General features: G+C 35.5%; 1 protein-coding gene across 1 annotated transcript in view; it reads right to left on the reverse strand.

Moving 5' to 3' along the window:
• Znf804b (zinc finger protein 804B) overlaps positions 1-18752 on the reverse strand; it is a 545913-nt gene that overhangs the window by 142372 nt on the left and 384789 nt on the right. The gene's annotated exons all lie outside the window — the stretch shown is intronic.

Genomic DNA, 18752 nt, shown 5'->3' on the forward strand with positions numbered 1-18752 from the left:
AAGTCAGGGAACGGGGGGAGACAGGGAGGGTTGCAGGGAGAGGTGTCAGAGGAGCAGCGACATCAAACCCCACAGCCATGCACAAAAAGGTAGAAGTTTTCACAAACAGCCTGCCTGAAAGAAATGGTGAGCTCTCCTACATTTTTCTTAGACTCTCAAGGAAGTGATCTACCATTCCTCATTCACCATTTCTGGGTGCAGAGATCTTTTTCTAGTGAGGATGTAAACATGTCATTGAGGAAAGTGGACCTAACTGAGGCAGTGTCACCCAGAAAAGAGCAGGTCTGTCCCTTCCATTTTACACACGTACATAGAAGCCTCGGATTTCCTATTTTTTTTTTTTCCTCTTAAAAATGTCATCTTTCAAATAATGATGTAGTGAGCTACTCTAATGGACAAAGTCAGGAGGATAGATTCTGCTTCTGGCTATATTTATGAACTACAAACAAGTCTTCAAAGTGTTGCTAAAATGCAAGTAGAAATAAGTTAATGTTGTATTTTTGTTTGTTTGCCTGTTTTTGTTTGGGAACTTCTAGTCTTTTTTCTTTAAATTGAGTAATTTTATGAGACAATCAGCCAGTTTACTGAAAAAAATCCTTTCTGCGAAAATGAACAATCCACTTCTGAATACTGACAAGTCACATAAATTCCCTGTGACTTAGGTCCTTATACAAAAATTGGAGAAAATGATGCTTTCTACATATTTTTCAGAGGTACTCAAAATAGTAATGATATAGTGTCTTTAGAGTACTTGGAGTTCCCCAAGGAGAGGCACATATAAACTTGAATCACCACTCCATTATGATTTATCTTTGCTTTATGTAAACAGTTTACTATTCACAGCATTTTTCCTTGTAGAAACCTTTTTATAACTGAAGTGCATTAGCCAGGATGTTTATTTCTACTGCTTACTCATAAAGGGGCTAAGGCTATATAGCACAGAATTCTCAACTGCATTAGGAACAAGTATTGTCTTTCAGAGCTGCTTTGTCCTTTAAGTGACTTCCATGCAACAAGCAGCTCAGAAAATATGAGCAAGAACTTCCAAGGAGCAAGTGAAACACCACAGAGAGTACCAGGAAAGTTAATTGAGAGTCTCATGAAAGCAAAGGTACGTGAACTCCATTAGCATTGTAAAATGCATACAGGCAAATGGATCACTCTTACTCTTGGCCTTATGTGAAAGGAGCCTCTTATAGCCTTTCTCTAAACCATCCCCACAGTGATATGTCTCCCTAGTCTTGTGGGCTCCACAGAGGAGTGATGCTCACCAACCTCTCATTGTCAAGGCCCAAAATGAAGTCCTGTCCATCTCCTCTGCTGAACAGATCTGTTGCCCTGTTTGGCCTTCTTGAGGCTCAGTGCTTGGGTCAGAGACAGGAAGTCCACTTACCTTACCATCTCTAGAGTATTCTGAATGCCTCTGAATGCCACCTAACTGGTTTTCCTGAATCTGGACTTTTTACTGCTTCAAACTCATCCTGTAAACTTGTGTCTGAGATACAATCCCCCTGCCTCAAGCTCAGGACCCTGTAATGTTTAAGACTTTGTAATACAATAGTTTAAAATTCTGAAGTGAAGGCCAAAAGATCTGACTTTAAATCTTTAACTATTCTTTGCCAGCTGTGCAATTCTTGAGAAAATTGCTCCTTGAAGTCTTAGCTCCCTCATCTTGAAAGTAAGAGAAATGATACTTCCCTCTTAGGATTGCTATAGGGAATAAAAGAGAAAATGTAGCCAATGTTTTAAGCACAGTATCTTATCACTCAGTTTATAACAAGAGATAGTTGCTGTTGTTACAGATTTTGATTTCCTTCTAGCCATGAGAAATCATAACTCCCACATTTGAACAATAGTAATCCTAATAACAGCTAACATGATGAATATTTTTAAGGTTCCGAGTCCTACATATGTTAAACCATCAGTTCTCAAAACAATCTCACAAATGGATAGGATAGTTTATTTCCATTTGACTGACAGTAGACAGGTAGTACAGAATGATTGCATAATGCTTAAAGTCACACCAGTATACGGTGGACGGGGTTCAAATCTAGGTAAATCTGGCTCCTGCATCTGTTTGTAGTCACTATGCTGTGCTGGTTTCCCACTGCAATTTTATTGTCCTTCCTTCCCTGGGACCTGTGGGAACTTATTTCTGTCATTTAAAATTTCCTCCCTGTCAAACTCTCGTTTTCCATACCATACATTTTCAAGTTCCACTCATGTTAACTTTATTTCCAGAAAATTCTTACAGTATTCCAGTTATCAATGGTTTTGTTTTCCTGAACTCCTATAATAATGTGTTACAGAAAGTACTAAATTATTCACCACATGTTAGTGTGTATGTGTGTATTTGTGTGTGAATGTGTATAATTTAGTAGATAGGGTATTTTCTTTCACCTAGTGGCCTCCCAGATCCTTAAACACTAGGACTTTATCCTTCCCACAGTACTAAATTCATTTCAATAGGCTTTCTATGAATAGGGAGACATTGTTTCATATAATAATCATATACCTCATATCACCATAGCTATATATTGTTTTATTGTGCACTTTATATATTCTATTTCATTAGTACTTGGATTTCATTTTTCATATCCAAAATAACTCAATTAGGTTTTGATGGGGTCTTAGTTTAATCTTCACGTTAACAGGCTTGAATCAAAAGAAAGTTGAACATTTCTCTGGAACTCCTTAACCCTAACTCAGACAAGTCCTGAGGAGAATAAGGAATTGTTCGAGGTAAAATGTCTCTAATGTCTAAGAATACTAAAATTGATCTTTAGAATACTTAGTTATGTCCATTTTAATTTAAGACATTTTGAGAACTTAGTTTCCTAAGGAGACAATTTCCTTAAGAGAAATACACAAGTAGAACTCTATCAAATGACTTCCTTTGACATTTTCTTTAAAAATTTTTCAGCATGTCCCCTCCCATAGATGACTCATGATTGCAGCTTTTGGTGTTATGCTAAACACATTCTTCACTCATTCTCTCTGACTGTGGGTTCCAAATATGGCTAGGTGGGTATGAGGTCTACCCTTTAAACAACATTTGTCCCTGGTAAGCATAACTGGATCTTTTCTTCTCATTGAATTCTTTTATTTATTTATTTATTTATTTTTGGTACTGGGGATTCAACCTTGGGTGCTTTACTATTGAGTCACATCCCCACCCTTTTTATATTTTATTTTTGACAGAGTCTCACTAACTTGCTGACCTGGCCTTGAATTCATAATCCTCCTACCTCAGCTTCCCAAGTTGCTGGAATTATAGGCATGTGCTTCTGTGCCAGGTTCACTGAATTAATAGTGATGATGTGTCCATGAAAGTTAGCAATTTTTAGTATTTTTTACTAATATCTGCCCTCTAAAATCAAAATGACTTATGTTTAGATCAATTTCAGCTTACCTCACCATTTTCAAATAAAATGTGCTAAATATAGATCCATACTTACTGGGAGATATCTCCCACAATGTGGAGATATTTACATTATCTTTTAAGTTAGGATGAAGAAGACTTAGATATTGGGTTTTTATTTAAAAAATTCCAAACTTCAACAAACAAAACCCTGCATAATATCAATTTCAGTCTTATATTCCCTCACATCAAAGTTCTTTACAATTTTGTGAACTTGACTTTATCCTTCGTAAAGACAGAATTCCAATTCCAAAGAAGAGGCAACTTTTGAAATGTGTTCATGTGCTTCTTCTACATCAGAAATAGCATGCGTCAGATTAAAAGTAGCTGGTATCACAGTTCTTCAATATTGTAGGTTATATCCTTATTTTCACTTAATAAAGGAATATCATAAAGCTTAATCCTTAAAATAAAGGAAACGCGGCATGACACATTTTCATTGATTATGGTTTCTTTAGTAATAAAACACTACTTCCTAAGAGAAGAGACAAACATTTACTGAGTACTACCCTTTGCCAAGCATTGGGCTACACACTATTCACATGCATTACCTAACTTGCTCTATCCACTGATGGAATAGGTAATTGCTCTCCCAGCAGCATCATTGCTAACATGAGCTTTTTTAAAAAAGCCTTCAAAAGACATGTACATTTTAACTGTGACAAAACATCAGTGCTGAGGTGTTGTAGTTGTTGAACAAGGTAGGGGAACACAGAAAGGGACCTGGCTGAAGTCTTGCTGTCCCATTACCCCATACTGCAGGCAATGATCTTCTCTACCCAGGGATGAAAAATTGCTTTATGTTCTTAGTTTTTCCTGTCACTCTGGAGAAATAAACAGTCCTTTGTTTGTTAAGAGAAGATGCCAAGGTCTTTGTTACTAAAAGTATCCCAGGCACTCTAAGGCTTTCCCCTCTCCCTGGTTGGGCCAGACCCAGTCTGGCAATCCTGTGTTGGTGATGCTTCTTCTCTCTTATTCATTCCACCTCTTTTCCTCTTAACACTACTTCTGACCCTCAAGGGTCAGAGCCAGGGGAGAGAGGAGATTCATGAAGGTGAGCAAAGTCTACCTGGCTGGTACAGCTGTAAGCTGCATCATAGCTTTCTCTGGGGGAGCTGCCTGGTCTTCAGTTTCTTTCTGTGGAACAATGAATGTTTTTTTAACAGACAACTGTAAGTCATCTTTGTTATGGCAATTCTCTTACGTGGCCAGTGCCTCTTCCAGAGAGCTGCTTTCTTCCACTTGAGCTTTTTAGATCATTCCTGAGTCCCTTCTGTTCAGGGCACTTTTCTGGAGCATGTCCCTTCAGAATAGCAGATGGGTACATACAACTTCCTAGCTTAAATTGCTCCTGGGGTCTCTAGGATAAAGAGCCCTTTAGTTACCTTTCAGATAGAATACTAATTCTCCCTCTATTCCATTCCTTAGTGACTTTCAACTTCCCTTGCTGAGAATCAGACACTAATTTTTCAAACTCCCAGACTATTAGGGATATATTTAAATTTCCAAGAGATTCTCCGTAAATCTTTCTTAAGGTAAAAGAGAAGTCTGTACACCATTTTTTCCATAAGGAAGTAAAGAAAGTAATGATCATTCACTAAATAAGTCCTCATTGTTAGTTTTGTGAATTTCCTTACCTACCCAAATGCATTTATTTTTGTCTTTGTGGGCTAATGTTGCTAGAACTGATTTCAGAATCTCTCAGGATATATAGTAGCCAGTGTGGCTTGATATTTGAAAGTACATGCTATGAATTCAGTAACCTAGGTTTCAACCCTGTTCCTACCATAATTCTGCTAAATAGCCAAAATAATATTGCTTAAACTCTTTATGCATGACATCCTAATCTATAAGTGGGAATAACTGGCAGTAATATTGTCATATCAAATAATATGAGGGGTTAATAAATATAAAGTCTTTAGAGTAGTGCATGTTATAAGCACTTAAATTGTGCTAGTTATTTCCAGCAATACACCTTTATTGTTCTCAGCTCTGGAGGTCTCAGTTCAATCACAGGGGATCCCCTTTATAAACATCCTGTTACATTAGGTTCCTAGGTACCATACATTTGTTATCGTTCCTTTCTGGCTCCTCAAATGCTTTGTAGTATGTTGTATTTTACAGAAATGTAAATCAATAGAATTTTCTAGCATTAAACATTAATTTAATTTTGGATTTAACAGAAGCCATACTAATGAAAGACACATGATGATATATAGTTCTCATTTAACAAAAAGATAATACCACATAACTGACTTAAGCTTTTTAAAGTATTGAGCATGTAAGAAGGATCTTTTGCTGTAAGGATCTAAGCATAGGGGAGGGTAAAAAATAACCTTCAAATACTGTTTTTGACACTGATGTCTTGAATATATCTGGGGAATATTGAAGCATTAATCGAATGAGGGGTTCTCAAATTTTAGCAGGTATAAAAGGCACCAGAGCATTAAAAGCAGGTTCTAGGGTCTGTCTGTGGAAGTAACAGAGCTGCAGAGTGACCAGGAATCTACAGAGCAATAACCACAATAAATTGTGCTGCAAGAGGGACTCAGACCCACTGAAAACACTCAAACAAACATGGGCCCAAATGCTATTCTCATGGCATGAGTCACTTAGCCACAGATATGACATGATTATAAAGATCTCAGATTAGTGAGTCAGTATCTCTTTTGAAGGCTCAGTTCTCACTTCAGGAGAATCTCTTTTCATTATCAGAATAAAATGAGTTTTTTTTTCCTTTTAATGATGTGCAAAGACGGTGGTTTAGTATAGGAGAAAGTATAATTATAGATTTATTTTATAAAATTAAACATGCACTAATTACATTTAAAACTCACTTATATGTGATTTGTGTGAATCTCAAAATATTTCAGTCAGCAGCAGGACTCTATGACCCTCCCATGGGAATACAAAAAACTATATGCTAGTTGGGTATACATTTTCCTTTTCTTAACTGCTTCCTTTGAGATCTGGCTATTGTAGGAACATCTGGGAATGATATAAAAATCAAAATTGAGTACAAAGACATATTCTGACCTGTACTTTCAAAAGTACTATATAACTTTCCCAAGAAGGAGGCATTCTGATCATTGAGGAACTTTAAGTATCCTTTCTTCACTGCCTCAGAGATTTTCACTTAAAATAACTCTACCTTAAACAACACAGTAACTGTAAGAAAAACTGTTCTGGGATTTGTGCACTTCCAGTGTTATAAGAAGAAGAATAGTTGAAAAATAAACCCAAAACCAAAAACCACCACTCTCAAACATCTTTAACTTCATAGTGTTTTGAAGGGCTGACTTCTGAATTTTTATAAAGTGCCTAAAAATCGATAACAATATTTATTTATATCTTCTAGTGTTTCCACAAAATGAATTAGGTTTTGAAGTAAACAGTTGCCTTGACACAATCTGTCTTTGAGTCTAAGAATGTTTTGTCTTTGGTTAACTTTTGTAAGCTGTTTTCCAGAAACAACCCGATATGGTGGGAATCATGATCATTATCATTATCGAAGTTCCTCATCTTTGTAGGCTGCTTGTAATGTATAAAATGCCTTCACACATTCTGCGCTGGTTATGTTTTATTTTCTGACATCCTTGTGGGGTGTGTAGAACAGGGGTTATTTTCCTATGAGAAAACTGTCATAAAAGTTGAACCTATTTGTGTGAGATCTGTTTATTGTGTTGCTACCTCAGTATGCTAACAGTGTCTTAGTGGTTCTCACGTAGGCCATATTGTCTATAATTTACAGAAGAGAAATAAGTTTCAGGAAAGCTTGAGATGCAAAGAATTCCTGGATTCTGAACCTGTAGAAGGTTGTGAATACTTGGGTCTTGTGTGTTCCAAAAGAAAATCAAACTCATACAAATCTGCAGAAGTAAAATTTTAATAATGAAATGTAAAATTCTCATATTTCTTTTTAAATAAATAAAAGTATTCTCATTAATGAAACAGAAATGTAGCAATCTGTGTGGAGATTACTGCATGTGTTGATTGGATATTGATTTTAATCCAAAACTGGCTTTAGTTCACTTCCCAGGAGCCTCATTATTATCTAATTCTATATTTACCAAAGTGTATTCCACAGTCATGGCTTACTCACCAAAAGATGCTCTTTTTAAAAAGAGATTTGTGGATAAATATACTTAGAAAACCTAATATAGAACACTGCCCTCTGAGACAATAATTAAAAATCAGCATATTAATAGACATATATATGTCTATGCAATACAAGTTGGCCAGGATTTCTCAAAAATCCATTTTCTTAAAGAGTATCTATTAACATTACATTAAAGTAGAATGATGATATATCAGTTGAATCAGTTTTTGCCAGAAACTCATAACATTTTTTAAATGATTGAAGAAAAAACTGACTCTATAATACGGTTTCTTCTATCATAAACATCATGTGTTATTCATTTTAAATTACATTAGATCATTGAAATTTCAACACAGGGCCCTAAAATCAGTAGTTCATTGAATCACTTGGGATCAAAGGAGTATATACCAACTACTAGTTGTAATTCACTCACACTGTTCTGTAACAAAAATATTGGGATCCAGAGGTAAACACTGAGGGAAAAAGAAGGATCACCTATTACATTGAAAACAATAAAAATTGAGCTTTAAAGCATTGAGAAATGATTTTGCTCAGTTTTTAAATTTTAATTTGTAAATTAAAAACTCATGATTATGTTTCATCCCTCCTTAATGGAATGTTTATGAATGTTCAAAACTGATTAGCATTAAAAAAATGAAATTGAAGATGTAGAGATTTTTGTAGTAAAAATTGAATTGGTTTCTTTGCATAACATTAGGAATATAACAAAGTACAAATTTTTAGTCAGTTCATGCAAAAATTATTTTTAGAATTCCTTACTTCTGACAATTCATTAATCACATGCATATAAAAGAGACATACATATATATACACCCATATATTACATACCTGTATAGTTATATTAATATCTATATTACTATATAGCAGAGTATTTATAAAACCACTTCAGGAAAAGAAATACTTGCATTTAGAGTAATCTTATTACTTTAATTTCACAGTAATTTTATTAATATATTTTAGCATAAAAGATATTAAGTTGATATTCTTCAGTCCTAAAAAAATTTTTAGTTCTTCTTGATGCTACTCATAGATGTGACAGCCAGCTTATCACCAGAATCAGGCCTGCTGCCAGACACCCTTTAAATTTTAGAGATTAAGAGAAAAGCTCAGAAGTGTTTCTAACATCTGTCATATTGACACAACAAAATTAAGTACAACTGAAAAGAACTCAGAAGCATTGTCTCTAAAGTTCTCTCCTTGAAGACAATGAAGGTCAATCATGATGCCAAATATTGGTGACAAAGGCAGGAATAAAAATCATAACAGTACCCCATTAGTTCAGGGAGATTCTGTGCAGATAGACAGAAAGGATTTTAACACAGGAGCAAATCTTTCTGAGCTAAGTCCAACACTTTTTTCAAGGACTTTGAAGTTATAAAAGATGGGGGGAAAAACTATGTGTTAGGATCACCAATCAGATCATTTAGTACACTGGTTCTAAGTGAAGTGACAAATATCTGTTGGTTTTCACCTGCAACTCCTCAATTACCCCCACCTCCACCTATACACCACTTTGTAGAATTAATATCAACTTTCAAGGCAGGTGATAGTCACTATTTTCTCTTTGTACAAGTTTTGACGAAGTGCTTTTCTAAGATTCAGTTTTTTCATCTATAACTGAAGGAAAACTATGATTTCATAGGTTAGTTATGTGGATAAAAGCTATGCATGTGAAGTGCATAACACAATCACTGGCTTTCAGTAAGTGCTTCATGGTAATTGATGTTATTCATAGTTGATATTCATGTCTACCCCTTTCCCACACAAAGCACTAGGAAGGCATACTTCACTCCTGCTGTTTGGAATATGCCTTCAGTCCTGCATCAACAGTATGCTTCACCCTGAACTTCCTCTAAATAGCTTCCTTTCTGTGACCCTGCACCAGGACCACATCTTTGTAAGATAAAGTTAATTCACAGGATGGGGAAAGCATATCCTAGTTTCTGGAGCTGCTTGGATGTCTGGCTTTGAAACTTTTTAAAGACAAGAATGGGGATTTAAGGTGTATTGTTTAAAGTCCAAAACTCCCTAGTTATCCTCAGGACCAGTTAATTTACTGATGCCTTTCACCCCATTGTGACCTATAAGACAGCCTGACTTGATTAGTGATGAGAAGGTCATAATATACCTTGCTGGGAAGTTATGCCTTGAGTTCACTTGAAGTTAAGATTTGCTGCATGGTTTTTAGTGTTCAACTTGGAGGCAAAGCCCATCTGTGTGTGAATAAGGACCTGAGGGAGTTTGCACCTGTGTCTCAGACCCCTAGTTCTTACCTGTACTCTTTTTCTCTTGTAACACCATTTCTTTTTATACTAAAATGAAATCTTTACATGAATGTATTCCTTGGAATTTTATGAATTCTTACAAACATCGTAAATTGCCAGTCTATGTAAATATAATTCCAACTCCCCTAATTCTTATTTGCATGATCTTTGGCAACTGACTCATGCTCTGGGTTTCAGTTTCCTCACCTGGAAAGTGGTAAAAATATTAATAACTACCTCAAGGCTGTTCTATTGTTGAATATATGAGGATCAATTAGTGCCAGAAAATTATGAGTATTAAACAAATATTAACTACCATTATCATTATAGTTATTTTTAATTTCTTTGTCTTAGCCCTAATAGATAAATTTACCTTTCAAGGTCAGGAAAAGTGTCTTAGTCATATTAATATCCAGTTTCTAGCATAGTTCTTGGCATAAAGAAAGTCCCTTACAATACTTTTTATGTTGAATAGAGTCAAGAACAATTTCAGGATATTGATTTACAATACATCATCCATGCATCCATAGTGCATCTAAGCCGTAGGGGAGATCTTGACATGGGCAGATTGATTTGCTCACCACAATGTATGTCCCTAAGTGTTCCATAGTCCTGATCATACAGGTGACATGCATGTGCTTCCTTTTAGTTGTTTGTTCTTGTCTCTGCCCTAATTCACAAGTTAATCAAAAAGTATGAAAACTCTGTTTCTACCTCATATTTTGCCTTCATTCCACAAATATGTAGTAATAAAATATTTCTAATCAAGAAATTCTTTGGCTGTTCATAATCAACACTTTCTTCAATGATGGAAATGTTCTACATCTGTGATATTACAGGTATGCAGTAGCCATAACAGTTACTCCTTACATCAAACATGACTGACAACTAGATGTTTGGCTTTCTTTAGTTTTAATAAATTTAAATTTAATATAAATAGCCACATGTAGCCAGTGGTTATCATATTGTGCACTATAGTTCCAAAGAACTGCTGTGTGGCTGCTGTTGTATTTTAATCATATATGCAAATAAATAAGAATATATATCTAATTCTTTTTTACTAAGTTATACTTATATGTTAAATTATAATTGTATATATTAAGTTATAATTCTATATATTATAATTACATATATTTTTCAGTTGTTTAAGAATTAAATAAGACTTCTCTGTAACTCTTCACAGTGCACATGCATTAAAAGTAAAAACTTTAGAGAAGTTAAGAATAGCAACTAACTTGTAAGGTTATAATCCATTACTGTGATGAAACAACAACATTTAGGGTTTTTAATCTGTATTTTAGAAACACATTAATTTAGCAGTATAATATACTATTTTCTTTTTGTACTATAACATTTCTTTTTGATACTATAACATTTTAGGTTTTTGTCTGGCAAGTTATATGGTAAGAGTTAAAAAATTTTAGCTGTTTACATTATTTTTCTGGTCATTATTATCCTTTATTCATTTCATAACTATTTCTGAAAATAATTTTGCAATTTAGAAGAAAACAGTAAAAATAACTTATCAAATAGTCTAGGTATACCACCATACTAGAGACATTGTAACAATTTTCATAAAGTCTTTGTAGATTATGACTCTTCCCAGGTAAAACTGTAGGAGGAACTCATATTAGCTGATACATAATTCCAACCCAGAAGGCAATCAAAGAGACTCTTGATTCTGAGTAAAATATCAGAAGAGGAAAATGGCAGAGAGGAACAAGGCAAGAAAAGTGGAATCAAAGCAGTGAGAGGACAGCTGATCAGAGAGGAGGGTGACAGGCAGGATGCACTGAGACACAACACTGAAAGTGGAAGTCTCCAAGGGACTTGCAAATTCCAGGTACTTGAATGGATAACAGGGGGCAGGGCACGTGGTGATGGTGGTGGTGGTATGGGGTGGGGTGCTAACAAATTAAACGAGAGAGAGAGGCAAAACTGACAAACTTACTTAGGAAACAAGGGTAGAAAGGAAATGCCAAACTAAGCTGGACCAGGAGCTGAAAAGCCACTTAGAAAGCAAGAAAATTATATAGCTTATCTCAAATTCCCATGGTGGAAAACTGTGCTCATAGCCATTTGTAAGAGATGGTACTTAAACCTGCCTCTCTAGAAGGAATTAAATCTCTACAGCTTCATCTCATCCTCATATAGCAGCAAGTACTATCATAGGCAATGCCTTTGAAAGGGGCCATCCTGGTAATTCATATAGAGGAATGCTATTAGCTGAAGGCTGCCAAGCCAAAACCCCCACTATGGATAAGGAGAATGGGGTGAAGCAGAACAGAGAGAAAGTGACCATCAGGGAGTATGGTATCTGGAAAACAGCAAGTGCCCCAGCTGCTAGTCACACTTGCACAAGCTGCAGAAGCTTTCTGGATCCCTAAAGCCCACGCACAACACAGAGGCAGTCTGAATATGCACACCTTAGACAACCGCATCCTCCAAACCTGCCCAGACACCCTGCCAATAGTTTGCCTCCACATCTAGCATACTCCTCCATCCTGATCACTACATCCTACTCACCCTCAAATCAACATGGGTGAGGTCACACCTCTTATGACAGTTCTGGATACATGAAGCATTTCCACAGGCAGGCGATCCCAATCAGGGAGAGACCTGGCTGCTAGTCCACAATTAGTGATTTCCTCTGACCCTCCAGAAAGCTACTTGGTGCCCAGACATATCACAGGAGAGAGGGACCCTCCTAGCCTTGCATCATAGGTGGACTGTTGAAGTTGCTACCTCTACACCCAGAGAAACTTAGAGAAAAGATGAATAGGAATCTACTAAGCCTCCCCAAACCTGAGGAAATTTAAATCAGGAAGACCAATAAGAAGACGCTTCATCTCAAATTCCTCAGAATGGAAAAACTGAAATCACTCTAATGTAGTTTTTGTTTCTTCTGTATTAATTTTATAGGTCCCCTTATTTTTTGATATGGTATTCCTTAATCTAATTATATGTATTTAATTAATTAAGTATTGGGGAATTGAAGTAGGGAGTGAGGTTGCCACTGAGCTACAGTTGCATTCATTTTTATTTTTTATATTGAGACAGGGTCTCACTAAGTTGCTTAGATTGGGCTTGAAATTGCAATCCTCCTGCCTCAGCATCCCAAGTCACTGGGATTACAGTCATGTACTACTGCACCCAGCATATCTGTTTATTCTAACCTTTTAAGCATTAATAGGAATTGTTCTTTTGTATTTTTTTTCTTTGCTCAAGTTTATATTATCTCCCTTTTGTGTCTCTTTTTCTTCTTACATTATCCATTCTTGTCTCTATCCCCTCACTTTTTTCTTGTTTTCTCTTTTTCCTTTTCATGCCCTATGTGGTTTAATAATAATTTTGTGTTATTTAATATTAACTTCTCAGTATATTCTAGAGCATTACTCCCTTTTTTCCACTTGAATAGTGAGTAACTGGGAACATTTCCAATAACACTTTTGGGGTTTATTAGTATATGAGTTTGTTCTGCAGTGGTCACAGTTACTGGTCATTATTATTTCCTCTCAAAGTACTACTAGAGACTAAGCAAAGCACCATGATCACATTGAGTGGGAGTGCTGATATACATATATATATATATATATATATATATATATATATATGTATATATATATATATATATATGTATATATATATATATATATATATATATGTATATCCAAACTGAGGTACATAGTAAAGAGAAAACAGTTCACTAAAAATCCCTCTGTATAACATTAGAAGAGATAATCAACCCAAAGAATGTATAAACCATCAACATGGAAATATAAGTAATATGAGAAAGCAAGGTAATAAGTCAATCCCAAAGGTTTATAACATTCTAATTACTGATCCCATAGACATTGAAGTGTAGTAATGCTGGATAAAGAATTTAAAAAGTTGATTGTTAAACTGATAAACTAAAGAAGATGTAAGAAATTAGCTCAGGGAGAAAATGCATGTTATGAAAGAGTGTTTCAATGAGGAGATAGAGATTCTGAAAAGGAATCAAACTGAGATCCTAGAAATTAAAAACTCAATCAAATAAAAACCTGAGTTTAAAGTCTCACAATTCATTAAATCTATGTAAGATAGAATTCTAGACCTTGAAGACAAGGTAATGAATGTGAAAACTCAAATGGCAATAAATAAGAAAAATGGGGGGAGGAAGTGAGGGAGGGAGGGAAGAAAACCATGATTAGAATGTACAACAACTCTGGGACAATATTAAGAGATCAAACTTAAGAATCATTGGCACTGAAGAAAAAGTAGATACGAACAAATGGCACTGAAAACCTGTTCAGAGACATCATCAGAGAAAAACATCCAAAACTTGGGAATGAAATGAATATCCTAAAGTACAGGAGACACTGAGAATACCAAATAGAAAATATGCAAAAAAGAACCTATCCATGACATATTATAATCAAAATACCAAACATAGAAAAAAGACAGACTTCTTAAAATCTTAAAAGAGAAATGTCAGGTCATTTAAGAATTAAACCAATAAGAATAATTTCTGATTTTTCAGAACAAACTCAAAGTTCAGGAGAAATTGGAATGATGTGTTTCAAGCCCTTAAAGAAAATATTGGTCAACAAAGCTATATCCAGCAAAGCTATCCTTCAAAATTTATGAAGAAGCAAAAACTTTATAAGATAAGCATAAGCTAAAAGAATTCTTTGCAGAAAAATGCATTGAGTGCATTGCAGAAGATACTTAAAGAAATCCTACACACAGGAAGGTAAAACCAATAAGCAGCATTCTGGAAAGGATAAGTTTCATTAGAAGGGTATTAAGCAAATGAGAACTAGGATCAAATTAAACAATAGAAATAAATCAATGTGGCAGAAATTAATAAACATCTCTATAATAACATTGATATAAATGGTCTCAACTCCGCAATTAAAAGACATAGAATGGCAAATTGGATTAAAATCCAGACTGAACTGTATGTTGTTTACAAGAGACATACCTCACAGGCAAAGATATTCACAGACTGAAAGAAAAAGGATATAAAATAATATTCTTTGTGAATGGAGTCTGAAAACAAGGAGGGAAAGCTACCTTTATGTCCTAAAACTTAGACATTAATCCAAACTTAATCAAATGAGACAAAGAAGATCACTTCATACTGGTAAAGAAGCAATCCAAGAGGAAGATAATTATAATAAATATTTATACACCAAACATTAGTGTTCCTAATTATATATATAAAAAAAAACTACTTGAAATAAAGACTGAGATAGAGTCCAAATTTAGAATATTGGGTGATCTCAAAACACTTCTCTCACTAATAGATTTGTTGTGGCTTAGATATGAGGTGTCCATCAAAAACTCAGTATGAGACAATGAAAAAAAGTTCAGAGGTGAAATTATTGGATTTTGAGAGCCTAAACCTAACCAGTGCATTAACCCACTGATAGGGATTAATTGAGTGGTAGTGTGTGACTGGAGGAGGTAGGTCATGGGGCATTCCTTTGTGGTATATGTTTTGTCACTGGTGAGTGGAGCTCTCTCTCTCTTTCTCTCTCTGTTTCCTTACTGGCATGTCCTGAACTGCTTTCCTTCAACATGTCCTTCGATGGTGATATTCTGCTCACCTTGGGTCCAGAACAATGGATTTCTATATCTATATACTGAGACATCTGGAACTATGAGGCCAAAATAAACTTTTCTTCCTCTACATTGTTCTTCTCAGATATGTGGTTATAACTCTGAGAAAGTTGACTAAAAAGAAAGGGGTACCAAGAAGTGGGGTTTTTTGTTGTGACTCACCTGACCATATGGTTCAAAAGCCTTTGAAAAGGTTAGCAAGAGAAGTCTGGGAAAGTTTGGAGATGAAGGACAGAATATTGTAAGGGGAACTTTTGGGGTTATTTTACTGGGAGCCCAGAAGACCAGAATGCTAATTACTCATAGGGCTTCAGAGGAAAATAAGGACTCTCTTCGGAATTAAACTAGAGACCATTTGAATTTTATTCTGGCAAAAACTTGTTTAAACTTTGCCTGTTCCCTTAGACTTCATGTAATGCTAAATTCAAAGACCATAAGCTAATTGATCTATTGGGGGAAATTTAAAGGTAGCATAGCAGTTAGTGGCATGAATTTTGCTGCCACATATCTTCCAGGTTTACTGTGATAATAAGGAGCAAAAACAACAACAACAACAAAAAGCTAAAAGGAGGATTTTAAGAACGTGCAGCATAACCTGAAAACTGCATATAAAATGAGGTCTAAGGAAAATGTGATTGTTCAGGTGATTACAGCAATTAAAGAGAAGCTAAGCCCTTTGCACAGAAATAATAGAAAAAATGACTTGAGGGTATCTCACAAATTTCCAAGAACACACCATTGCGGGTCCCAGGGTGTAGAAGAAAAATACCCTTTAAAAAGAGATCGGGGGCCCAGCTATCTCACTCCTTGGCCTATACCCAAAGGACTTAAAAATCAGCTTACTACAGAGATACAGCCACAACAATGTTCATAGCTGCTCAATTCACAATAGCCAGATTTTGGAACCAACCTAGATGCCCCTCAATTGATGAATGGATAAAGAAACTGTGATATATATATATATATATACACACACACACACACACCATGGAATATTACTCAGCCATAAAGAATAATAAAATTATGGTATTTGCAGGCAAATGGATGCAGTTGGAGAATATCATGCTAAGTGAGATAAGCCAATCTCAAAAAACCAAAGGACAAATGATCTCACTGATAAGTGGATGATGACACATATAGGGGTTGGGAAGGGGGCAAGAATGGAGGAAGGAGGGACTCTGTAGAGGGATAAGAGGGGTGGGAGGGGTGGGGGGGAGAAAAAAAAAACAGAATGAAGCAAAAACTATTACCCTAGGTAAATATATGATTACACAAATGGTATGCCTCTACTTCATGTACAGGGAAACAAGATGTATCCCATTTGTTTACAATAAAAATGAATTACAAAAAAAAAGAGATCGGGGTCACCCTGCTTGCACAGGGTCCTAAGAAATTGTTTCACTATGTTCGGATGCCCAGGATCTCAGAGGACACAGCAGCCATGATTCTAGGTGGTCCAGTTACTGTGTCAGAGGTTGGCAAATCTCGACATCATCCACATGGTGCTGGAACTGCAGGAATGCAGCATGCTTGTGGTAGGGAATCACAGAGGTTTCCACCAAGATTTCAAAGGAAGTACTCTGAGGTCAAGCAAAGTACAGGAAGGTCCAAATCTGTGGGTTGTCCTGGAGAGGGCAATGAGAAAAACTAAAGGTAAAGCCAAAACTGAAATGGAGACCATAGGAATTAAAAGGTCTTAGTAACATGGACTGTCTACTGAGAAAGGCTGCTGGCAGAAGAAAATGACAGGCTAAGAAAAAGCCTGTTTGTGCTGCAATCAACAAGTTCAAAGAGGTGAAGCTACCAAAGCCCTTTGGAGAAAATGCTTCATTATCATGTGTCCTAAATGCTGAACACAGTTGAAACCTGTTTTCCCAGTTGTGTTTTTGTTCCATTCCTTCTTTTTATGCCCCTGTACCTACCTACTAAAATGGAAATGTTTCTCTATGCCATTGTATATTGTATATATGTAACTTACTTTTTGATTATTATAGGGGTTCATAGCAAAGAGTTTGCTGTGCACCTCAGATGAAACTTTTGACTTAGACTTTTGGTCTATGCTAAGCTGTTAAGACTATGAGACTCTTAAGGTAGACTAAACGTGTTTCACATTGTGGGGAATGGAATGTTATTGTTTGGATAAAGTGTTCCCTGAAAGCTCTACGTTAATGCAGGAATATTCAGAGGTGAAATGATTGGATTGTGAGAACTGTAACTTAGTCTATCCTAGCTTGAATGAACTGAGGAACAACTTTAGACAGGTGGGGCATGTCTGGAGGAGGTGGGTACTGCAGGCATGTCCAAGGTTAATCCTCCTGTGACCAGCCAGCCCCTTTTCTGCTTCTCTTCCTCTCTCTGCTTCCTGGCTGACCATAAATGGATCAGTGTTCCTCTACCGCAACTTTGAACCATGTTGTTCTGCCTCAATTTGGGTCCAGAGCGATGGACTTGAATTATCATGGACTAAAACTCTTGAACTGTGAACCAAAAGAAATTTTTCCTTCTCCAAGTTATTCTCCTCATTTATTTTAGTCATAGTTGTACAAAACTGACTATTACAATGCAGAAAAAACATGTGGCATAATGATTGAAATATTGAAGGAACTAGGTATAGGAAAAACTTACTTTAACATCATGAAGGCTATATATATAAGACAAATCCAAAGCCAACATCATACTGAATGGAGAAAAATTTAAAACCTTTTCTCTAAATTTCTGAACAAGAAAAAGGATGTCCACTCTCACCACACCTTTTCAATATAGTCCTAGAAATTTTAACCAGAATAATTGTACAAGATAAGGAAATAAAGGAATACAAATAAGGAAGGAAGACATCGAATAATACCTGCTTATAGATAATGTGATCCTATGCTTAAAAGATCCACGAAGCAACAATAGAATACTTCTGGAACTGATACATTCAGCAATGAAGTAGGATACAAAATCAAAAAAAAAAAAAATCAACTGTTTTTCTATATTCTCTTTTCTATACACTCATAATGAATCTGCTGAAAAAGAAATCAGAAAAAAAATTCCATTCAAAGTAGCTTCAACAAAGCAAATAAATTAATTACACAGGACTAAATCTAATCAAAGAGGTAAATGTCCTTCATAATGAAAATTACAGAATGCTGAAAAAAAAGTGGAAGGAGACACTAGAAGAAGGAAAGACCTCCCATTTTCATTAGTAGACAAATTTAATACTGTAAAAATGGCCATAATATAAAAAGGGATCTATAGATCCAATGCAATGCCCATCAAAATATTAATAACATTCTTCATAGAACTATGACAAAAAAGTTCTAAAATTCATATGGAAAAATAAAAGACTATCAATAGC

This window comes from Sciurus carolinensis, chromosome 8, assembly GCF_902686445.1.
Source record: "Sciurus carolinensis chromosome 8, mSciCar1.2, whole genome shotgun sequence".
In the NCBI taxonomy this organism is placed as follows: domain Eukaryota; kingdom Metazoa; phylum Chordata; class Mammalia; order Rodentia; family Sciuridae; genus Sciurus; species Sciurus carolinensis.